The sequence below is a fragment of the Seriola lalandi genome, unplaced genomic scaffold, assembly GCF_002814215.2.
Source record: "Seriola lalandi dorsalis isolate HSWRI2012SDOR001 ecotype SW California unplaced genomic scaffold, Sedor1 jcf7180002055008, whole genome shotgun sequence".
Taxonomy (NCBI): domain Eukaryota; kingdom Metazoa; phylum Chordata; class Actinopteri; order Carangiformes; family Carangidae; genus Seriola; species Seriola lalandi.
In genome coordinates, this window is record NW_019525551.1 from 683,628 (window position 1) to 709,322 (window position 25,695).

At 39.9% G+C, this 25,695-nt stretch overlaps 1 protein-coding gene across 8 annotated transcripts in view; it reads left to right on the plus strand.

Annotated features, from left to right (window-relative positions):
- The first annotated feature begins 10,900 nt into the window (after window positions 1-10,900).
- Window positions 10,901-25,695, plus strand: part of LOC111647725 (uncharacterized) — a 105,714-nt gene continuing 90,919 nt past the window's right edge. For all 8 annotated transcript variants that reach the window (XM_087171521.1, XM_087171524.1, XM_087171525.1 and 5 more), the window contains exon 1: window positions 10,901-11,105. The gene's annotated coding sequence lies outside the window, so the exon portion shown is untranslated. The remainder of the gene's footprint in view (window positions 11,106-25,695) is intronic.

The following is a 25,695-nucleotide window of genomic DNA, read 5'->3' on the forward strand; positions in this document are numbered from 1 at the left end:
TAAAAGCCAAGAGGACATAAAGGTGTAACATTAACCAAGAGTGAGGTCTATACCAGGGTAATGTTAGAGGATAACTGATAGATGAATAGCCTGGATTATGCTTTGGATTAATGCAAAATATGTGCTGTGAGATAAATAGAAAAATGGAAAATGTGGAAAATACAAGTTTTCTATAATATTATGATAGACTTCTCTTGTAACTTCACCAAAGGGCCTTTTTCTTAAACCTAACAAGGCACCTCAGTAGTAAAAGGATAGAGAGTCCCTCACAAGGTTTTAAATGTAAGTACATAACAATGAGAGAAACAATAAGTAAGGCTGCATTTAAAATGTTAAATATAATTAATAAATATATTACTCTGAGAAATAAAACTATACAACGCAGCTTCTAGCTGTGCTACTCCTTGACATAAACAAAATCTCTTCATTATTGCTCCATATCCACAACTATCACTTGGTCAGTCTTTTTCCAAATTTCTCTACATATCAGACCTGAGATGTAGTGGATTAGCATTTCACAATGTAGTTACAATTGGAATATAAACAAATACAAAAGAGAAGGAAAGCACAGGCACCTGTGAGTCTACTAGAGCCAGCATCACTAGCTGAATCCTGAATCAAGTTCAGAGGAGGCACCTGGCTGTGGTATTGTGGCGGCAGCCTCCCAACCACAAACCTTCAGGATATTGGTGTTGATAGTGCATTGGTGTTGAGAGGACAGCTCACTAATCACCACTGCAGTCCCCCTGGTTCCATCTGTTCTGTTCTGGTTGCCTCCATCAGAGGGGCTGTGGGTCGTCCTAGCCACTAGACTGGGCTTGAGTTAGGTAGACTGTGACTGTGGTTTGATTTGTTTTTGGAGATCGCACCATAGGAGTCTGAGGCCACAGACTGAGTGACAGGCTGTAATAAGTAATATTTTGCTATACTTTACCTTCTGACAGATGTCATGCCACTTCTGATGCCTTGGGGCTGGTCTGTTGTCTCCTCTAGAAGGCCAAACCCAAGAGCTGGGAAGCTCAGCTGCACCATCCACTCTGTATCCCTCAATTCGTTTTTTTGGTATCAAACAAAATAATGATAAAAGCAATTGTCAAAAACAGACCGAACCCCCACTTTTGATTGGTTTTTAACTTTTTGATCCTGACACCAAAAATGTTTTTTCTGTTTTGGTTTTGAAACAAAGAACAGATTTACGTTTTTTCATTTTTAAATTTAAAATGAATTACGGATTATCCCCGGACCCATGATTTTATGATTCTTTGTGGAGTGATGCTGCATTAAAAAAGATAACACTTGCCAGGCTACATTGCCTGTAACAACATATGATAATCCTACTTAAAACCTAAGACTAACAAACAAGTCAGCGTATGGTTACTGTCTGGAAAACAGACAAGATAAGCACTGATGTAACCGGTCTGTTACCAAGATATAGGTGATGCTATTCCCAAAACCTCTATTAAACCTCTATTCCATTAGATAGCTACACTCCTTTCCCTGTATATTAATATGTCTACTTTATATAGATCACCTCTATAGTTATTCTGACTTCTTGTTACAATTCCAACAAAGCACCAGGCCTCCAAATGCAAAAAATCAGTAAACATTGTTTACTAGACCAATGTACAGTATACTACCAGGTCTGTCATTGTTATAGTATAGCTGTAAGTGTTTAGCTCAGTCTCATCTCATCTATCTAAATATCTATTGTACCTGCTCTTTCATACACACTGAACTTACATCCAGAACAGGACTTTAAGAGGTCATGACTCTCCGAAAGTTGTCTTAAAGAAGATTCTACATTCCGTCATTACCACGAGTTGTTTAAGTAAGTGGTGTGTTCAGGTTTCCCTGTCCCTCCGCTTTAAGATGTAACTCTCCTCTTTGACCACCAGAGGTCACCCTTTCCTCTATAACCAAAGAATCTTTACATTTTTATTGAACATAGGTGTCACATATAACAGAGAAACATTAATACAGACAAACAAACATACACAAATATAGCAGTCATTAATACATACAAAACAATAATAGAGCAGGGGGAGTGATAAAGAGCAATAAAAATATTAGACAAAGACCACAAATCCACAGTTTTTGCAGCTTTCTTACTTTTGAAGTTGAAAATAATTTTAATGTACTGTTTGGACACATTTTCAAAAACTATAAACAAAGTTTTAGAATGGCTAAATTTTGAATTATGGATATTAATTTTTGCTAAAATAATTACCATATTGAGAGTATGAAATTCTTTAGGTTGGGCCACATTCATCCATCCAAATTCTTTCTTAAGTTGTTCTTAAGAAAGTTCTTAAGAAAACTCTACTCATCAGATTCATGAATGTGTTCTTAAACCGCAGAGTTGTGCACACCTGTGTTCTTACATTGATGAATGCCAATCTCCTCGTATATTGAAAGCGTGTGCCAGTCGGTCCAAATTAGCATAGGCAACGCCCAAAAATGCCCTTAAAAGAGCATGAGACTGAAGGGTCCTGTGCAAACACAGACAGAAGTCACAAAGAGATACCGTAAGGGAAAGTTGAGAAAATGCCAAAACCAAAATCTAAAGACGGAAAACCGGAATCAAAACGCAAAAGGAACTTTAAAAGTTCTGAAGTGGAGGTAGTGCTGCATGAAGTGAGCTGCAAACGAGCAGTTAAGTGTTAATGTAGCATTCATTCACTTTAAAAGACCGTAATGCTTTGTAATGCTTTCAAAAATATTATTGTAATTTAAATAATATAATTTTTTTTTATGACCAAAAATTTTTATTATTTTTCACATTTTCATGTCACAACATCAAGACTGATATAACACAATACTTCAGTCCAGAACATGATAATTACAACAAACAAAAAAGAATCATACAAACCCAGACATAACAGAAAAGCACAAATAAATAAAAGAGAGTAAGAGTACTCTTGAGTGTGTGCGTAGATTCTGTTCTTAAGAATAAATCTCAAATAACAAAAAACATTGGTGAATGTCACAATTTTCGTAAAAAAGTGCATAAGTGGGTTTTAAGAAGAAATTTCATCTTAAGAATGGTTGGTGAATGAGGCCCATTGTTTCTGACACCGAACAGTTAACAAAAGTGTCTTTTTTTTAATTAAGGAGACAATAATTCACAGGATAGTAGCTATGTATAATTCTAAAAGAAACTTTACTGGTAAGAAGATATTTGTAAGGAAGATTCCAGACATTTTCCTAGTTCATGTTATCAACAAACCTAGACCAATAGGACACAACATTAGAAACAACATATCCCTTTGAAAAAAATGAATGTATGTGTCGGTTATTATTTCTAAGAGTAGTAGTGAGGCAGACCTCACCTACTTAAATTACCTTAGGGTCAAGGGTTGGTAAGTAAACTGCTCTTTCTGTTCCTTTCAGGAGGAGGAGAATTCCAGAAGGAATAGCGTCCATAACCATGGCAAACTCCTTTGGGGTAAGAGGAATGCCAAAAATATCATTCAAAATAGTTCATAACTGAGAATAAATATCTTCAGTATACTCAGTGGTTTACCTGCTTCAGTGACTCCTGGGTGTCATGTGGTTCAGCATTTAGTTGTCATACTGTCCCACCACAGTGAAGTATTCACTTTTTACAGAACCACATTTCTGTAAAAGGACTGTGCCATAAACACATCTGAGACACAAGTGGAGTGATAGGCCCAATCCCAGTGCCCCCCCCCCCCCCCCCCCAAGCCCAGAGCACTGAACCCTCACTGTTGGATCAGGTCTGACCCAATGTGGATATTTGGAGTTCATCATCATGTCTTCATAGGACAAATAACTCAACAGTTCTGGCTCTGAATCACCAGTTAGCTCTGTGTTTATACTGTTATATACTGTCCTTTTTCTTGTAATGCTAACATTAGGGTTCGTTCCTTTCATGCTTGTTTGTTAATCGTTCTTCTTCTATCTTCTATATTTCTTGCATTTTATTGCCATTGTTTTTATGCTTCCGACAACCCATAATAACCATGGCCTCGTGTTAAATGTCACAATGCTTTGAACTTTGGGTAATTCCCTCAGGCAAAGTCTGCAGAAAAAAAGCGATGAAATGAGCACACGTCTTTTTGAGAGCTTTGTTTGTTTGTTCCTGAAAAGTTTAGAAAGTAGTCCTTCTCAGCACAAAATTTGCTTTACAATTATTACCTTGAACAGAGTAAACGCAGACCGTTTAATTGACTATTCTCCCGCAACTATTTGTAATGCCGAAGCCAAACCAGATGAAAGCTAATGTTGCTGCTGCTACAGCAATGCTCCTGCACAACTACTTTAGTAATGCTAACGACGACGACATGGAAACGTCCTCCCAGAAGACTCGATATCTTGATCACAAAACTCAGACCAAAATCCCGGTACCACTCAAGAAATCAAAAGAAGATGCAGAGATGTCTAATGCTACCATACTTGCTGCTGTGAACAACCTCTCAACTATAACGCTTGAGAACAATGAGCAAATGAAAAAAAAACACTATCATGATTACAGAAGCGGCCAAAATCGTGGAGTTCAACGCCAAAGAAATAAAATACTGTAAGTCCAAAACACTTTTTTGGAACAGAAAGTCACTAAGATCAGGACAGATTATGCTAAACTGAAAGAGAGAGTTCTGGAACTTGAGCGTTACAAGCGCCACTGGATATAAACTGCGTGGACTTAAGGAGCAGGAAAATGAGAACACGAGAGAGAAGCTTTTGCAGATCCTGGTCAAGATCCACAGCACTGTTGACTCAGTGCATCAGCTGGCCACCAAGGAAGAAAACAGGCATCGCCATGTCATAACGCAGTTCACTATGAGGCACTTCAGGGATGAGCTGTGGTGTATGACCAAAGGTTCAGCAGTGTGCAAAGAGCTCAATGTGAGCATCACACAGCACATCTTACTGGCTGACAGGTGTCACGGGTTGCCATGACGGACATTTTATGTTTGAGCTTTTTATTATGTTTCACTTTGAGTTTGGTCATTTCCTGTTTTATTTTGTAGTTACTTTCCTTGTGTCTCAATGTTTTTACTTCCTGTCTTTGTCCTGTTTCCCTGTTTGGCGATCGTCTGCCCCGTCCTAATGTGTTTCACCTGTGTCCAATCACCCTTGCCTCCCTTGTGTCTATTTAGTCTCTGTGCTTCCCTTTGTCTGTGTCTGTTCACCTGTTCATGTGCCCTGTGTTATGTGTTTGGGTTCAGTCTTTTCCGTTACCCGTGACAACAGAGAGGCAACAGCAGCAGCCTGGCCTCAAATCAAGCAAGCAAGCCAGAGAAGCCGGTCACCGAGCATTCTTCAGGGGGCCAAATGGCTAAATAAATGGTAAAAATAAAATTATTGTCCCCTAATTGACTGTTCATCTGAATTTATAACTCAATTCTATTTTTAATAATTCTATTTTTTCTATTTCTACGAAGGATGTATAATAATAATGTTCATATTCCAAAGCAGCCTTTTCCTGCAAAAAACTCAACTTATTATTCTTAGTTGTTACTTATTCCTTAATGTTCTCTGTTAAATCAGATATTTATTTTATTTCTCTTAATGCAAGGGGCCTTAGAAACAATATCAAAAGAATTGCAATTTTTCTTTTCGTCAGGAAAGCAAAAAAAACACACTTTGTTTTGCTTCAAGAGACATTCTAACGAAGTTGATAAAAAGTTTTGGACCAACCAATGGGGTGACAAAATCTTCTTTTGTCATGGAACCTATCACGCTGCAGGTATACTGCAATTCTACTGAACAATTTTCCAGGTAAAATAGTTACCTCCAAGAACCTGATGGATGGACACTGGATCCTATGTGTCATGTCATTGAGCACTATTTTGTCATTTATGGATATAATAATATTAATCAAAATAAAAATATACTGTCTGAAATCAGCAATCTTGACGTGGATCTAAAGCTTAGATATCCCACTAATCGTATTATGATAGGAGGTACAAAATGAATGGTTAGACCTCTCGCCCACCAAGTTCCACAACCATCAATATAATCCTCACATACACAATTTTTGCAGTAGTCATAATCTTATCTGACTGCTCTATTTTCACCTCTCCCTTATTTGACCATTCTGTTATTAGTTTATCTATGAAGCCTACTAATGCTCACAATCGTAATAAGGGCTTCTGGAAATTTAATGCCAACCTGTTACATTCTGAGGCGTACTGTCAGGGGTTTAAAGACATTATTTATGAACTTTCTAATGATCCTAGCCTTCATTCTTATATTTTCAAATGGGAATTCTTAAAATTTTGAGTAAGAAACCTTTCCATATGCTTTAGTAAACAACTCAAACAATCCACCCATTTAGAGGAGTCCAATTTGGTTAGAGAAATAACAAATTGGATAACATCTACACAAAGAAAGCAAAGGGAGCTTACATTAGATCTGAAGCTAAATGGATCGAAGAAGGAGAAAGAAATTAAACCTAAATCATTGATGACAATGAATCCTCTGACCCAAAAAGGCAATGAAATTTAGTCCTTTTATAATAGCTTATATTCTTTTTCACCAGCTGCAGGAGAAATCTTCTTTGATCAAATTAAGGATTTCATCCCTCAAATAGAGGAGGATTTTCAATGACTGTGAGGCAGAGATCTCATACGAAGATTTAGAAATAGCAGTGCAGTGATTGACTCCCGATTGCTCTCCTGGCCCAGATGGTCTTGCAGTCAATATTTTTACATGTATTTTTGGGAACACATCAAAGTTCTTCTGTTAGAAACACAAAAAAAAACTAGAAAATTCCTGAAGAAATTTTGAATGTGCCTGCTGCTTGGTGCATATCCATCACACACGTTTAAATCTCTGCAGAGGACATACTACTTTGAGACATCATACTTTGAGTTCCATTCAGGGTGTAGAGAATTATCCTAACTCTGACCTCCGTCACTGCAGGTATCCCTCAAAAAGCTCTTTCAAACTGTGAGGACTGGCCAAACTAACTTTACAATGATGGTTTCGAACCTAAATTTGTCCCCACATGTATACACACATGTGCTAACAGAAGTTGATGCAATCAAGCTACAGTGATTCCTCCTGCTATAACAGAACAACATGGAAAACAGTAAAAAAAAATGCCCTGAGTTAATTAGTCTAATTAGCCAATCACAGTCAGTTGTGTGAAAGTTGTTGCACTTGTGTGTGTCTGTCAATGTACGTGTGTGTATTGTCGTGTGTGGCAGTAGAGCCTGTCTTCCATAGAGCCTCCAAAAAGCTTGTGTTACCACGTTGAGACACTTAATAAACTAATACAGTTTATATCCAAAGGTAGAGATGGTTTGTATGTGTGTGTGTGGTGTTAGAAACTGCCTAGGCTTAACCTTCAAAAGCCCTTTGAAGTTGTCAGGACTGGCCAAAATGACCTCACAATAATAGTTTTTAACTAAATTTGCCCTCACAATTATAGAAAGACAAGTAAACACATGCAAAGAACTAGGGCAGCAACTAATGACTATCTTTCTAAAGGTTATTGACTATTTTATCAAATATTCGAATGAATTTTCCTCCAGAAAATTGAAATGAGATGCTGATCAATAATCCCAGATTCAGGCCTAAACATTTTCCCAAACACTTTATCAGTGTAAATTCTCAGGCAGCAGCAGAGGACTTTAAGAGTTTATGAGAGTATTTACAAGGACAAAAGCTCTGTCTACATGAAGTAATCCTTCACATGTTTGTGACTGATCTTACTGTGCACCATAAAAAATAATCACAAAACACTGGTTAAACAAGATTTAGAGTGAAGGGATTTGAACTGTGATGTGCTCATCCTCCCAAAGACACACATTCACCAGCTGTAGGGATGGTTATTGTTAGGATTTTATCTTTATCTTATCCATATCTGTATTGATTCATCTCAGACTATTACTTGTTCTTTAAAAAGATAAAAAAATAAAAATAAAAAAATAAATTCAGAATAGTATTTGAATTGATTGTTCTGGTTTGTGTCAGCCAGTCGCTCAGTTTTCAACAATCTGCCACGTTTTAAGATTCATGGTGAAGTAATCAATTACAGGCAGCTTCCGTTGTAGCATTTCCTAACAGTTTGTTATTAACTTAACCAGTGCAATGTTGTTGTGTAAAAGAACAATCCTCCCTGCCTCCCTAGGCAGACAACAGCTTTTAAGATGAAAGTTGTGTTCGAAAATTGGATCTGAGGGAAATCTACTAGTCCAATTGGAAAGATCACCTCACCACGGCCGTCCCAAGGCTTCAGTAAAGACATTTATATATTACATGTGTACCGTTTATGGTTGAGGTTTTATCAAAGTTTATAAACTCCCCAAAACTCTGTTGACGGCAAGAACTTCAGAAGCTTCAGAAGCTATGTGAGCTTTGGACAGCCCTCTCTGCACTTTGGGTGGATTTCCTCAAAAACCGTAAAAGATATCAGAATGAGACCAAAATGATGATGATGATGATGATGATGATGATGATGATGATACACGACAAAAATCTCCACAGTTTTGATATTAAAATGGTCAATGAAGGTTGGAAATTTTGGGATTTAAAATATTTTCAGGGATGGCAGTTAGTGCGCAGTTAGCTCCAGTTAGTGAGTGGAGCTGTGCCTAAAGTAAGACAGAAGACATCACTGAAGGTGTAATAAAAATCCTCTAAACTGAAGTTACAATAACACCACACTGAGCAAGCGAGAGAGAGAGAGAGAGGCGGGTGCTAACTGCCAAGCTAAAGTGACTAGCAGATCTGAACAGCATGTAAACAACTGCTGAGTTAGTAAAAGGAGCAGAGAGATCTGAGTGCTGGAGCAGAACTAGTGTCAGTTTAAATGTACTGCAGGTAGTTAGACACTGTGATGAAGAAAACAGCAACATTAACTTTGTTCAGGCAAAGCAGCAATAAACTGTACCAGTAACAGAAACTGACTGGAGACACCACACTACCACCAGAATAAAGTAGACTACACCACTATACACAACAACATGCACATACAAGCACACACATACATAGTGCTGATTTGCCTCATGCATGCTCTCATACTTGATAGTAAAAGGGGTAGGAGTTAATGAGTCCAATTAGCCAATAAGAATCAGGTTTGTCCATTTCTGCCCGGATACTGCATTAGTAGTACTTGCTGAGACCTGAGACCTACTGTTTGCTATAAGTTAATGAATTTGTATTACAGTCTATGGGAGAGCTACTATGATGGCTGAACAGTTCCTGAAGTAAATTCAATATGTCTGCTGCTTTATTTACTGTTGTACTGTCCAGTCTGAACTGTAATCTCTCTCTATGACCACTAACTTGTAAATAGCTTTCTGCCTCTGAGTGTGTGTGTGTGTGTGTGTGTGTGTGTGTGTGTGTGTGGCTGTGTTTCGAAACATAACAGGGATCAAAGAGTCTCTTAATGAGCCATGGCAAACAGCTGTGTGACATTTTGGCTGCTGCTTTTATTTGAAAGGAAGAGTAACTCCTGTCAGAACCATGAGTGGACAATGATTGCCACAAGACCTTTGTGCACACATTATGTGGCTTTGCTGTATCTAATGCCAAAAATGTGGACACAGGAGCAAGTTACAAAAAAGGGTCAGTTCTGCTTTTCTCTTGAAATCAGCTCCTGAATTTGTATTGCAGTCAATGGGAGAGATGGAGGGTGCTCCCATCACTTCGAAGCCCACTATTCAAATTCTGTAAGTCTCTGTGTTTAGGTAGAAACTTTCTATGAAACAGCACAAAAACATCTGTCTACTACAGAGGAAGCCGTGGGGAAGACTGAAAGAGTAGACTTCTCCTAAAGAATTACAGACCAACTATTACATTTAACTTTATTTCCAAAAACAAAAGAACTTTACTTCAAAGTGTTTAAGACAAAGGTTCAATTTTGATAATAATAGTTTTACTTTCTGTGAGGAAGAAATAGAAACTACAGATTGTATATTTTTCTTCTGTCTTTATAGTAACACATTCTGGTCTGATATGTGTAAATTTTATCAGAAATGATATTACATTGGGAACCATTATAGAGGATAAGAAAGCTGAATATTTATTAAAAAAATTATTCATGTTAGAGAAATTCTTTATCCATAATTGTAGATGTATTAAGACACAACCTTTATTAATGTTTTTTATGAAAGAACTAGCTCTATACTGCAAATCACTAAATTGTATGGAAAAAAAGCAGCAATAAACAACTAAATATAATTGATTCCTTTTAGATATTACCCCTTAGATATGTTATTTATTTTGTTTACTTTTGTTATACGTTTTTTTTTCTTCCTTATTCTGCGATCCGTTTTCTTAAGAACGTTACACTGATGTTAAACTTGTCATATTGTTGTACACTTTCTACTTAAATAAAAAAAAACAAAAACAAATTGCGACGCTGTAACCACAGGAAGGTGTTGGTATGGCAACGACAGACGGTACTTTTCTGTGATGATGAAACTACATGAAGCACTTTGAAAATGTCACTACAGGAACTACGTGATGCTCTGATTACATGACGTGCCTTTGCTGTGAGAGCTGCTTGTACTGTGACGCTGTATTCCTGCTCTTGCACTGATGGAATGGAATATTTTTATATATTTATCCTATGGTGCTTTTACTTCAATAAAAGTTGTTTTTTTCTTTAAATGGCCCCTGAAACATGTGATCGGCCACTACTCAGAGTCATAGAAAACTGACTTCCAGTCAGTTTAACAGAATAATACCGGAAGTAGGCTGAAGTTATTCCACCTTCAAAATGAAGCCGTAAACCCGTGACAAAGTGAAGCACTGTGGCTTCCTCAATACTGTCATTTAATGTTCTTTAATGTTCTTTAATGTTCTTTAATGGACGCGAATTCAACATGTTTTACTGTGGTCTTCGTCAGTATGCCAACTAGTCTGCCACCAAGCAGACCTTAGTTTTGGAAATTATCACCGGAAATGAGCAGCTCCATGTTGTTGAGCTTGACGTCGCGGGCTGAATCTCAGCATGGACCCAGTATCCTCCCCACCGACGTCCGACTGCTAAACGGGTCGTACTTTAGAGAAACGGGACCCTGGTTCATCGTCGTGTAGCTGTGAGAACGGGTGAGATGCCGAAGGATTCCCTGCTAAGATCTCCATTGTAAAAGAGAAGAGGAGGGATAGAGCTGACTTGTTACAAGGTAAGAAGACGATCCTGGCGCAGAGCTGGGGCAAACTCCTACTGATGGTAACTGTGTTTCTGTTCAGGAAGTTTGTACAACCACACAAGTACAGACTCGCAGCTCGTCTTCACTTACTGCTATTTTGTGGTTTGTGCCGCTTCGTGCAGCTGCGTGTTGCAACGCTGCAGCTTCAGACAGTCCAGTTCAGACGAAGCTATTTTTACTGTTGTGTAAGGTCGATGCTGCACATGATGAGTCCCGGAGAGTTCTGGCTCTGTTTCAGGGTTCTGTCTCTGTCTGCTCCAGAAAGTCCACAGGAAGTTAGTGTGTGTCTGTAGTTGTTCAGCTATGATTTTAGTGACATCAGCTAACAAACATGGCTGTGTACCGCCCCGTGGTGTCACTGTCACGGGTTTGATATGTGCGAGGTGTTTGTTATTTTGTCCACCTCAATGACAGTAGTCAGGGCAGACTCACGTTGTAACAGCAGCGTGGAAAACATCCTCTAAACAGGTTCAACACAACCTGAACAGCTGAATGTTCATGACAACACATGAGTTCTCTGAGCTGGTTAAAGTCTGCACTGACTGTACGTGCTGCTGTCTCATACTTCACAGTGTGACATGAACTGCAGCAGAATGTACTGTGGCAAGAAAAAGTAAGTGAACCCTTTAGTATCACCTGCCTGTATAAATGAACCTGAAGCATTCACAGTGTAGCTGGAAACAGTTTGTAAAACCTCAGCAACAGATTTGATACCAAACCTTCAATGGTGATGTCAAATTCAATACCATGACAAAAAGTGGAAAATAACTACCATGAATATGTTGACGACATTTTCTTAATTTAAAGTTATAGTTACCCTAAACAACAGATCTGATGGCTGTCTTTATGTCTCATACTGACCTGTGGACATCTGTAACTTTTGGCATGGACTGGGTACAAACATATTGTTTCTCATCACCTTCCTACCTAAGGCTAGGGCTGGGCAAACAATAGCAAAATTATTTTCCGCGATAGAAACATTAAGTGTTCGATTTTAATCATGCACATTTTATCATATTTTGAATGTTTGTACCTCAGAGTTTTTAAATGTTCTGCTGTTTGGCAAGTGTTTGTCATGTTCTTACTAAATAGAACAGTTTAAAACCACAATTGACTTTCTTCAACTTTCACTCAGGAGCAAAAACCAACCTTTAAACTTGAAAGAAATAACGATGTGGCATTTATCGACAATATCAATATCGACTGATATGGACATTTTTAATGTGATAACAGTTTTGGCCGTATCGCCCAGCCCTACCTAAGGTTAATGATACCAACTGGAGTCAGAAGTTATCAGAGCTGGAGTCAGTTGGTGAAACCAGATTGGAGGTGTGGGTTAGAGACACTGACTTATAAACAACACTCAGACATTTAGAGAAACATCAGCTGATGTGAACCAGGCCTCACAACAAAGAGACTGAGGATGAAGAGTTGATGAAGCTGAAAGGGTCACAGAGTTAAGAGTTAAGTGGACGTCCAACTAAGATGATTCTAAGAGCTCAACGCAGATGATCAGTAAATAAGAAGCTCAGAGTAACAAAACTTAAAAGACTCATAAGAGCTGGTTCACATCTCTGTTCATGATTCGACCACATACATCTTGGAACATGGAGTCCTATTGCCATGGACACTACTTAAGACTGATGTCTGACATGTTTCATGGTTTGAGGAGAATGAGGCTGAAGTATTTGGGGAAAACATGCAGCTCAGTGTGAACATGAAAACATCATCTCACAGGTGAAGCAGGGTCTGGGTCTTTGCTGCCTCTGGACCTGGACAGCTCCGCATAATGGGGGGGGGGGGGGGGGGGGGGGTGGAGTTTCCAACAGCACTGTGAAGGTTTGGGCTTTTTTTTTAATGCCTTTATTCGATAGTACAGTAGAGAGACAGGAAATGGGGAGGCAGAGAGAGGGGGAATGACATGCAGCAAGGGCCGTCCGATGCGGGACTCGAACCGGGGCCGACTGCAGCGAGGACACCTACACATGGGGCGCCTGCTTAGACCATTACGCCATACGACGCCCCATCACTGTGAAGGTTTAATGACTATGTTCAATAAAGACAAAATAATTATAACTTTGTGTGATATCAGCTCAGAGACACTGAGTCTGTCTACTGTGTTTCAGATGAAGATCAGATTTAATGATCAGTTAATACAGAAGATCAGACTGAATCTGAGACATAGATCTATAGTAATTAGATAGATACCAGGTGTGCCTGTGATGTTTGTCGTGGCTGGTGTTGGTTAGCTCATGATGGTTGGATGGTGTTGATTGGCTCATGCTGTTTTGGATGGTGTTGATTGGGTCATGGTTTGGTGGTGTTAGTTGGCTCATGATATGTTGGGTGGCTCATGATGGTTGGATGGTGTTTGATTGGCTCATGATGTGTTTGTTGGCTCATGATGGTTGGATGGTGTCAATTGGCTCATGATGTGTTGGATGATGTTAGTTGACAAATGATGGTTGGATGGTGTCGATTGGCTAATCATGTGTTGGATTGTGTTAGAGTTAGCATTACCCTTACCTTATTCAGTGTAAACTCTTAGGCAGCAGCAGGTGATTTTATGAAAGTATTTATCAGCTACAAGGAAAAAAGATATTAAAAAGCTCTGTTTACTAATGAACAGGTACACAGCGCATATACAGACACACACACACACACACACACACACATGGCAGAGGCTGCACCAGACACAGAACCAGGTGAAGTAAATATAACTGGAGATGACTAGAGTTCTCAACAACTATCACTGAACTTTATTGTAAGTGTAATAAAATGTAAAAGGCCTATATGAACTTTATCGAATCACCTGTTCAACAAGCAACAAACAGAGAGGAGATATTTTTTCATCTATTTCCTCCGCCTCCCAGTCATTTACACAATAACATAGTGCTGGTTAAGTTAATAACGAACTGTTAGGAAACGCTACAATGAAAGCTGTCTGTACCTGATTATCTTACTTCACCATGAATCTTAAAACATGGCAGATTGTTGTAAACTGAGCAACTGGCTGAGACAAACCAGAGAACAATCAATTCAAATCCTATTCTGAATTTATTATTTTAAAAAAAGAACCAATAATAATCTGAGATAGATCAATAAGTGTATGGATAAGATAAAGATAAAATCAGCTGGTTAATGTCTGACTGATCCCAGCTCAAATCCCTTCATTATAAGTCTTGTTTAACCAGTATTATTTTGTGATTATTGTTTTTTATGGCTCACAGTGAGATCAGTCACAAACGGGAAGGATTACTTCGTGTGTTTATAAAGTGTTGTCTCTTCATTAGTAGACAGAGCTTTTTAATATCTTTTGTCCTTGTAGCTGATAATTACTGAACTCGTCTGATGCTGCCTTGGAGTTTACACTGAACGAGTGTTTGGTAAGATCAGTAAGCCCAGATTCTGGGTTAGACATTTGCTCAGACTGTCATTTAGATTTTCTGGAGACAAATTGATTGTTTAGATTCATTGACTATTCAATAAAATAGTTGATTGATTAATCATTGGAAAAATAGTCATTAGTGGAAGCCCTAATTGGCTCATCGTCTGTTGGATGCTGTTGATTGGCTCTCATGATGGTTAGAGTTAGGCTTACTATTGGACAGGAAGTAGAACAGCGTATATACAGTACTGTGCAAAAGTTTTAGACAGCTGTGAAAAAATGCTCTAAACTAAGTATGCTGTCAAAAATGGAAGTGTTAATAGTTTATTTTCATCAATTAATAAAATACAGTGAATGAACAGAAGAGAAATCTAAATCAAATCAATATTTGGTGTGACCATCCTTTGCCTTCAAAACAGCATCAGTTTTTCTAGGTACACTTGCACACAGTTTTTGAAGGAACTCGGCTGGTAGGTTGTTCCAAACATCTTAGAGAACTAACCACAGATCTTTTGTGGATGTAGGCTTCCTCACATCACCATCAATCCTGACCAAATCTCCAACTCCATTTGCAGAAATGCAGCCCCAAACTTGCAAGGAACCTCCACCATGCCTCACTTTTGCCTGCACACACAATCATTATTGTACCGCTCTCCAGCCCTTCGCAGAACAAACTGCCTTCTGCTACAGCAAAATATTTCAAATTTTTACTCATCAGTCCAGAGCACCTGTTGCCATTTTTCTGCACCCCAGTTTCTATGTTTTCGTGCATAGTTGAGTCGCTTGGCCTTGTTTCCATGTCGGAGGTATGGCTTTTTGGCTGCAACTCTTCCATGAAGACCACTTCTGGCCAGACTTCCCCGGACAGTAGGTGGGTGTACCTGGGTCCCACTGGTTTCTGCCAGTTCTGAGCTGATGGCACTGTTGAACATCTTCCGATTTCAAAGGGAAATAAGCTAGATGTGTTTCCTTGGCGGAAAACTACGATCCTCAACGTTGCCCATTTCTTTGTTCTTCTTCAAATGTGCTTGAACAGCACATCTTGAAACCCCAGTCTGCTTTGAAATCTTTGTCTGGGAGAGACCTCGCTGATGCAGTATAACTACCTTGTGTCTTGTTGCTGTGCTCAGTCCTGCCATGGTGTATGACCTGTGACATGAAACTGTCTTCCACAACCTCACCTTGGTAGCAGAGTTTGGCTGTTCCTCACCCAGTTTTAAGCCTCCTACACAGCTGTTTCTGTTTCAGTTAATGACTGCGTTTCAACCTACATGTGACATTGATGATCATTAGCACCTGTTTGGTATAATTGGTTGATCATACACCTGACTACAATCCTACAAAATCCCTGACTTTGTGCAAGCGTACCTATAAGAATTGATGCTGGTTTGAAGGCAAAGGGTAGTAACACCAAATATTGATTTGATTTAGATTTTTCTTTTGTTCGCTCACTTTCCATTTTGTAAATTGATAAAAAAAAATAAACAATTATTATTTATATTTTTGAAAGCATTCTTAGTTTACAGCATTTTTTCACACCTGCCTAAAATTTTTGCACAGTACTGTATATACATATAAACTGATGGCTCCACAGTCCTGTTAGGGTCCAGAGAGTCCTGATGGAACCTTAAACCAGGTTCCCCACAGTCAGCAGTGATACATGTAGCTTTAATTTTTGAGCACAGGAAGGAAGACCAGAACCTGTGTGAGAAAACCTGATGTCAGTCCCAGCAGCAGGACTGTGACTGTGTTCTTGGCTTGTACATGGTTCAGTCTTCACTCTGCTGACACACACAGTTTCTCACAGACTGGATTCTTTGACCGTTTCAGATCAAGTGTGGAAATCTGGGAATGTGAGACGGAGGCAGACCCACAGTCTGTAGAGGGAGAGAGCTGCGGTGAGGACAGAAGACATTTCCTGTTCACAGTTCTCTGACTAATAACAGAGAGGATGTTTCTGCTCCGTCTTGGAGAAGGGATAAAACACTGAGGATATGTTGGGTCTCAAACACTCCTGTATTTATAGCTCTGTGTTATCACATCTCTCAGGCTCTTGAAAAGGCAAAAATACACCCCTCTGCCGCTCACTGTGTGTGTGCCACTGCTGTGTGAGCAGTAAGCTGTGGTATGTAGGGGCTAACCAGCATTGGATGTTTTACTGTTGAGTCATGCTCCCTTCTCACTCTGCTGCCGTGTCCTCAGCTCTGTGTAGTTCCTTCTTACTTAAACGGTGATGCACTGCAGGGTTTTTTTGTTTAGTGTGTCTGCCTACATGTTCATCCTCAGTAAAACTGACTTACATGGTGACAGAAAGTCAATTTTGTATGAACAGTGATGACTGTAGTTGTTAATGTTGTGAGCACCCAGCTCACAGTATGAGCTGTCACTACATAAATCAAATGCTCACATTAGCCCTAAACAAGCTAACATTAAAGTCTGTGTGTGTGGAGCGTTGCTACAGCAGATGTCAGCTGTCACAGTTCACAGACCATAACATTTCAGGACATGAACACTTTGACAACTTGTTGATATAAAGTGAAATTCATCAGCCTGAACTCTGTGTACAGATCTGATGTCTGTCTGTCTCTGAGCTGTTTCCTCCCATGGCACCGTTCTCATACTGACACCTGGTTATCTACAACTTGTCCCTGATAATCCGCACCAGAGACTAAGGATCTCCATACACCTGGAGTTTTTGTTATTTCCAGAAGTCATGATGGACCTGCCGCTGCACCTGCACTTCCTGCTGTCATTCCACATGTTGTTGTTATGGTTTACTGTGCCACCCTCTTCTTTTTCTCCCAGTTTGATGTCTGACTAGAACAATTGTAGAGTTATTGTTCTGCTCATGTTAGTCCTGGAAGAATCACATTGCCAGTACCTTCAACATTTCCAGTACTTACAGGACCTACAGTTCTGTAGAAAGTCAAGTACCATCACACTTTAAGAATTTTAACATCAACTTGGTAATGAAGTATTGGTTCTCTTGACAGACCTAACTGGTGTTTCGGGGTATATATACCTGTTTTTGCTCTGCACAGCCTGGATAAAACAACACTGTCTCTATCCCACTATATTTAATACAATCCAGTCTGTCATTCAGTGTTTCTGAAAAAGAAGCTCTAACCCACACCTCCAACCTGGTTTCATTGATGATTGATAACTTCAATTAGCTTTTGTTAATGCCATTACCTTAGGGATTCACATTTTTTTTCTAAAGTAATTTTTTGCCTTTATGCTGATGCAATGCAATGAGAGAGAGACAGGAGAGTCAGATGGAGCTCTCAGCACAGAGATGGCAACTTGTTGTGGTTATAAAAAGAAATAAATTGTTCAATACAGTTGACAGCAGCTGTTGTTGTTACACAACAAGAACGTGATGAAGTTAAATAAGATGTCTCTGCTCCTTATCCTGTTGGTGCTGTAATACAGCACAGCCCTAATTTTCTACAGTGTCAATTCATGCAATATTGATTAATAACATGATTGCAATTAGAATTGATTATTGTTGATCAGTAAAGGTGTTCTTCAAATGATGTGCTGGCAACAAGTGTCAAGAAGGCCACATAGCTTATTGTTTTTTGCAATATATTTGTATATATTAGTATTTTTTTTGTCGATTTAAAAAAAAAAAAAAGTATTCTATGCCGATGTTTCATCTAACGATGGAGGAAATAATGTACACAAAGGTAGAACTCCTACAATGTACCAGACATGGACTTAAACATCCCATACCGACTGACCTGAAGAAGCTGTACTGTGGATACAGACCTGGGGCTAAGCTAAAGGCTAGGAGATGGAGATATAAGCCTTTTCTAGCATCGATCCTCATGGGAAATGTCAACTCCCTGGCTAACAAGTATGATGAACAGGAGGCACTTGTAAAGAACCAGCGAGCATATCTAGAGTGTAGTCTCGTGTTTCATGGAGACCTGGTTAAACGACAACACTCCCGACCGTGTGGATTTACCCGGTTTCACTGCAGTATGAGCGGACGCCAGAGCAAGTGGAAAGTATAAATGTAGAGGATTGGTTCTGCTTGTGAACAATAGAAGGTACAATCCCACTCATATCACAGTGAAGGAGAATATCTGCTGTTGGGATAATGAACTGTTGGCAGTTGGTCTTAGACCGTACTATGTACTGAGGGAGTTCTCTCACATCGTCGCCATTGTTGTTTACATTCAACCACGAGCAGAGCCTGCTGTCGTGTGTGACGTCATTCACGTGACAAGTGTTGCAAGAGTACAGACCCAGCACCCTGATGCATTCATTGCAATATCGGGGGATTTTAGCCACCTCACCTGACTGGCTTCACTCAGTATGTTGACTGTCCCACAAGGGAAAATAAGACACTTGATCTGTTGTATGCAAATGTCAAGGAGGCCTACACTGCTTCAGCTCTACCACCATTTGGCAAATCAGATTATAATCTGGTTTTCTTCTAATGGTTGAATGTACCACAGACTACATTAACCTCCGTATGGACACTGTAATACCAGCAAGGACTGTACACTGTACACTCCAAACAACAAACCTGGGATCACCAGTAACATCAAGACCCTCCTCAACCAGAAAAAGGCCTTCAGGGATGGAGACAGGGAGAAGCTCAGGTTTGTGCAATGTGACCTGAAGAGGAGATTAAAACAGGGGAAAAAGGACTACAAAAAGGAAGTAGAGAGAAAGGTGCAGCACAACACCACCAGAGAAGTGGGGAAGGGAATGAAGACCATCACTGGCTATAAAGAGAAGAACAGTCAGACAAGAACAGTCAGGCAACATCAGGTGATGTGGACAACGCCAATGAGTTCAACCTCCATTGCAGTGGATTATGCTATCCTTTACATGCCAGGCCCATTTTTACTTGGATGAGCCAGGTGGTGACATGAGGATTATGTTCTTCTCATTTTTTTAATTGTATATAACACCATCCAACCCCATTCTTAAAGACAAACTGAAAGGGATGGGGGCGGATCCCTGCTACACATCCTAGATTATGGTTTACCTGACAAGACGACCACAGCACGTCAGGCTGGGTAACTGTGTCTCAGGGACATAGATGAGCAGCAGCTACACCCCCCCACCCCCAACCGTCAGGTGCGCCAAGCCTCTGCTACAAAGACTTCTTCCAGGAAAAAAGTTCATTCCATCCATCTGCAGCTTCTGGAACCTGCCCCCCTCCTTCCACACTCACATCCGTGTCAGGGCATTGCTCCCACCGCCGTTTGTCTGTCCCAGTGCTCCCTCTCCTCCTCCCATGTGGATGCTCCTCAGGTTGCCAAGTTGGTCTCTAGGGCCCACCGCGTCGGTCAAGGCATGTCTACCTGCTCTGTGCCCCTTCATGGTGGACGACATCAACTCCTCCTTGGAATCTGGTTTGGTACCCTCCAGCTTCAAAGTTCCCTCAGTCACTCCCATCCTCAAAGAAGCCAAGTCTTGACCCCAATGAACTCAACAACTACAGACCAATCTCCAACCTTCCCTTCCTCAGTAAGATGCTGGAAGTTTAGAAGTGGCCGCCCAACTCCATTAACACATGTCCAACCATGAGCTCTATGAACCCTTTCAGTCCAGCTTCAGAGCACACCACAGCACAGCTCTCATCAAAATCACTAACGACCTTCTTCATCCTCCTGGACCTCTCAGCAGCCTTTGATACAGTCTCCCACACCATCCACATCACCTGCCTATCCTGACTCTGTAGCAGAGACCCTCATCCACGCCTTTGTCACCACCCATCTGGATTACTGCAATGGAGTCCTGTTTGGGGTCCCAGCAGTTCGGGGTTCATTCATTTGTTTTATTTATTTATTTATTTTGTGTTTCTTTCTATGTTAAGTGGCCTTGGGTACCTTGAAAGGCCCTATACAAATCCAAGTAGTTATTATTATTATTATTATCATTATTAACTGTTTTTGTTATTATCAACAATGAGCTAATAGACAGCAATCCGCGGCTCTGGATCAGCATGCGGCTCTTCAGCCCTTCTGCAGTGGCTCCCTGTAGCTTTGAAAAAAATGTAATAATATGAAAATAAATAACGGCTATTTTTTAATTTATTAGAATTTTTTCTTTTAATGAGAACACCTCATATTTTGGAGATCGAGGTGATACTGATAATATTTCGTCTACTAACATATGCGTCACATCTTACAACGTCTCCATAGCAACATTTACAGCCTACCGCCTCTTCCTGCCGCCGATAGTTGGCTAATCTGGAGTTTCCGACCCCCGGTAAGCTAACCATGTTGTTTTTTTTATCCTATTCATAAGAGTTTGGTGGTTTTTTTGGGGGGGTTTTTTTTTTTTTTTTTGTTATAACAGTAAAAACAGCAATAAAATGTCATCAGTTTTTTGTAGTTCTACAATTTCATATATGGAATAAACTATATTTCTTTTATATATAGTATAACTATATATAAAACTTTAAAACTGACTTCAGATGATATTTATTTGTGGGAGAGGGGCCAAAAATGGCTCTTTTAATAGTAAAGGTTGCAGGCCCCTGCCCTAGGGGATAAATAAAGTATCTATCTGTCTATCTATCTGATCAGGAGCAGTATTCCTCTGTTTGTGGTGTAACTAGTTAGAGTAGGGATGGAATGATTCATGAAAAAAATCCATCCCAATCGGTTCGCTTGTCTCGTATCGGGTCATATGTGTATTGTTCGGATCAGGGCTTGCTCAAAAAAGCCTTGTGCCAGTAACCCAGTGAAGTTTTGTTCATGTTAGTGGCAACATGTCCAGTACGGAGACATCACCACAGTGTAGGAAAAGAACATCTTCCCTATTGAAAGCATTGGGGTGGTTTCATAGCGAAAGATGTGCAGCCTTATGCCGTGGTGGAGGATGCGGGATTTCGGCATATGATTAAAGTACTCGAGCCACGGTTAAATATCCCTTCCCGCTGACACTTCAGCAACACGGTAATTCCTGAACTTAATGAAGAGACACAGCGAGGAATTGTCAAAGAGTTGTCCGACATAGCCTACGTGGCTCTTACTACTGATCAATGGACCTCCAGGGCCAGTAACGTTTCCTAACTGTGACTGCTCATTACATTATTTTGGATTGGGAGATGAAAAGGTCTGTTTTGCTCCCTTTTGCTGTACCAAAATCTCCCCTAGCTTTAACCTAAGACTGTCACGTCACGACAGTTTACCTCATTCTTTCAGTTTTTGCATGACTACATGACATGTCTGACAAACATGTCTCACTGATTTTTTTTGAAACTGTAAATTGTGGATTATCAGGCTATATATCTTATGCTGATGTATGCTATATCTGGAAGGTTAAAAATTAGAGAAAAAACAACAACGCATACCAAACTGAACTGAAAGCCGTGTTCCCAAAACCATGATACAAACCAAACCGTGGATTTGTGAACCATTCCACCCCATAGTTATTTATTTAGTTTGAACCCACTGAGGTCTGAGTCATCTTTTCCTCTTGTTGGTTCTCTTGTCATCTGTCTAATAATCCTTGTATAACCTAAGGTCTATACTGCACAGTTAACTTAAATACATCCGCTTCTTACAAGTAGGCTGCTGTGATGTCACGTCAATGTATAAATAGTTACATGACCATGTATGTTTGATTTTTGAAAGTTTCTCTCCGAACACATAAAAAAAGATTTATAGTTTTACATCTGTAAGCACAAACATCGATAAATCAGGAACACAACCTCTGATTGGTTGACACACTCAACCCAAAGCATCATGGGATTGCTTGTAGACGGCTAACCGGGCTAAGCACAACAATAACTCTTTTCGACATAGATTTTAGCTGTGCGCAGAGTAATAGTCTAATCGGTTTGTATAGAGACCAGAGTATTGGCTGATGGATCAGAGCATCCTCATCACTTTACTATTAATTTACAGTTAGACTGTTGTCAGAAAGCTGGACAGTTTCAGAAACCCCTTCCCTCCACTCATCTCCAACGCAGGATACAGGGTCTGTGTCCAACCAATTCTGCTTTTTTCTGAAACTGATCACCTTCATTGGTCAGGTGTGTGCAGGTGAGGGAGGAGCCAGGTAATATAGTTCAATGTCAGCTCTCTGTTTTCATTTGATCCATAACTGTTTCAGTATGAAGTCTTCCTGAAGAGACTCTCTGGAACAGTGTGTGTTTCAGATGAATACAGCTCTTCACTTCACCTCCCAGGGTGGATGTAAACACGTTTGATTTCCCATGTGGTTATCTAATGAACTAGTTCTGAGATTTCATAAACCAGTGGCAAAACCAGCACTGCTTGAAGGGTTGGAACGATAATGAAGTGAAGTGATATCTATCCTCAGATCTGATCTCAGAACAGCCATTGACTTCCAGCCGTTGTATCTATCATTTGTCATTTTCGTGGGTGTGACTGCGAGACCACAAGATTTGCTTGTTGATGATAACCCTGGATCTTTGACAAGTGACTAGCAATAGCTAACTCCTTCAGCCAGGAAGAACAGCAGAAAGGTGAAGAACTCCAGGCAGGGAACAGTAGAACAGATCCTGAGTTTAAGAGAGAGTTGATACTGATACTGTCAAGTAAAGATTTGAATTAATTGGTTCTTCTCTGCTGGTCTGTCTGAGAGACAGAGAGAGAGAGGAAAAATGAAATGAAGATGAACACGTCATGAACTGATCCACAGTGCAGGAAAAGTGGAATGATAATTATTAGATGGTAAAAAGTTGATCTCAACTCTCTGCTCATGTTTCATTCAGTCTGACAACTACTTCAGCTCCATGACGTTAGCAGAGTGCGTAAGTCAGTAACTCAAAGCTCTGTTTCACCGGTCTGTCTCTATGTAAGTGTTTAAGGTTTTCTTAAGAGTTGAAAGAGTTGGCTCCGTCTGCAGTCATCTTTAATCTTATACAGGGCCCAAAAGGAGGGCTGCCGGGAAATGTGTCAGATTTTACAGGGATGCTTATTACATCCCTGTGTGTATGCGTGTGTGTGTGTGTGTGCAGCAGTTTTTGTCTGGCTCATCAGTGTAATAGCTGTTAACAGTTTACAAACACCTTCCTCTGTCATAGGTAAACACACACCTCATTCTCTGTCAGATGTAATCACACATCTCATTCTCTGTAAGAGGAAAACACATGCCTCATTCTCTGTAAGAGGAAAACACACATCTCACTCTGTCAGAGGTTAACACACACCTCACTCTCTGTCAGAGGTAAACACACCTTATTGTTTGTTAGAGGTAAACACACACCTTGCTCTGTCAGACGTAAAAACATGCACCTCATTCTCTGTCAGAGGTAAACACGCACCTCAGTCTCTCAGTGGTAAATCCACATCTCATTCTGTCAGTTGAACATACCTCATCCTGACAGAATACACACCTCGTTCTCTGTCAGAGTTAAACATACACCTCATTCTTTGTTAGAGGTAAACACACATCTCACTCTGTCAGAAGAAAACACACATCTCACTCTGTCAGAGGAAAACACACAGCTCACTCTGTCAGAGGAAAACACACACCTCACTCTGTCAGAGGAAAACACACATCTCACTCTGTCAGAGGAAAACACACATCTCACTCTGTCAGAGGAAAACACACATCTCACTCTGTCAGAGGAAAACACACAGCTCACTCTTTGTCAGAGGTAAACACACCTTGCTCTGATAAAGGGACAAACATCTTCTCTGACCAGGGAGGGATTCAGGTTAGGGTTGTGATGACACAATGACATTAAAGATCCACAGGTTCCAGAGGGGAGAAGCCCAGTGTCAGTAGGGGTTTTCAAAAATATCGATAATCGGATACTAATAGATAACTAGAAAATTCCAGGGAAATTTTGAGTGCCACGGGGGCTACTGCCGGGATGAGTACATGATTTATTTCCAGTGTTCAAAAGTCACCCTGATCATATTCTGGTTTTCAGAAATGTCTTGATATAAAAGACTCTGATATAAAACAATGTCACATCCCTCTATCATGTATTATGTGGGAAATATCTCATATTCTCTGTTGTTTTTTTAATAAAACAAGAGGCAATATGTCTTCAAACTGGCATTTAAAGGGTTAAAATCCTGAAAACTAATAAACATTTAATAGGTTTGAGCAGAACTGAAGTGGTTTAAGAGATGTATGCAAAAAAAAAGCAGAAAAAAATATTGATATATGATGATTTTATAGCATTTTCTTTGTGTGTCCTTTTTTGGACGCAAGGAACCCCAGAGGGTACAAAATGTGTTACCAGTGTATAATAGACCTGTAACAGTAACTGACATTAGATTTTAAAAATATGTCAAAAAAGACACTTTCTTGCAGAAATCCATACCTTCAGCTGTAACACAGCCAAAATGATCAGCAAATCAAAAAAGAAAAGTGAAGAAAATGTCCAAAAAAGGACAGAGGGACCCCTGAGGGTTAATAAATCCCATGAACCGCTATTTAAATTACCACTATTATGTTTTTTTCTGTGCTAAATTTAACATTACTGGGGAGGAGAGCGATGCTGCAAATTTTGGCGCGTAACTCGTCCCGCAGCTTTGAGAAAACCCCGGTAATATATACATCAAAACGTGTGCCTTGATCCCGAAAGAGGTGCAATGACTTTTGGTGTTAAAATTCCAATTTTTCCCAAAGTTATTCCCAAAATACTGGGAATAAATAATGCATTAGGAATGCATTGGAATTTTCTTTAAAAACCCACAAAATTTCACCTTTTTTCTACAAAATTTCACCTTTTTTCTGAGTCACCCAGCTCTCTCATACCTGCACGTAGAAATGTGATTCAAACTATAAAACGGAGGAAAACTTCTTCTCTCTCCAAAACACAACATGTAAACTTTTCAAACTGTGAGCACTCAAAGGAGGAGTGGAAATCACTTTTTCTTCAAAGTTAGAGTGACAGCGTCAGTTGGCTAGAGTGCGTGAAGCAGTAAAAAATAACCTTTATTTTTAACTCGAGCTCCTGACCTGTGTGCGTGCACCTAGCAACCAGATAACCAACTCTCCAAGCTCCGCTAGCTTTACATTAGCCGCATGTTAGGTCTTAAATTACATTTAGTTAGGTCTTAAATATGTAAGTCCATTTACTGCTTCCTTCGTTGCTTTTTTTTTTGTTTCGTTAAAAGAGTGAATGAAGTTGTGACGGTCTCCGCTGAGACAGAGGAGAGGAGAAGCTACTAGCCCTCTCTCGCTGTCACTTCTAGTCGCGTTGCTCTCCTCCCC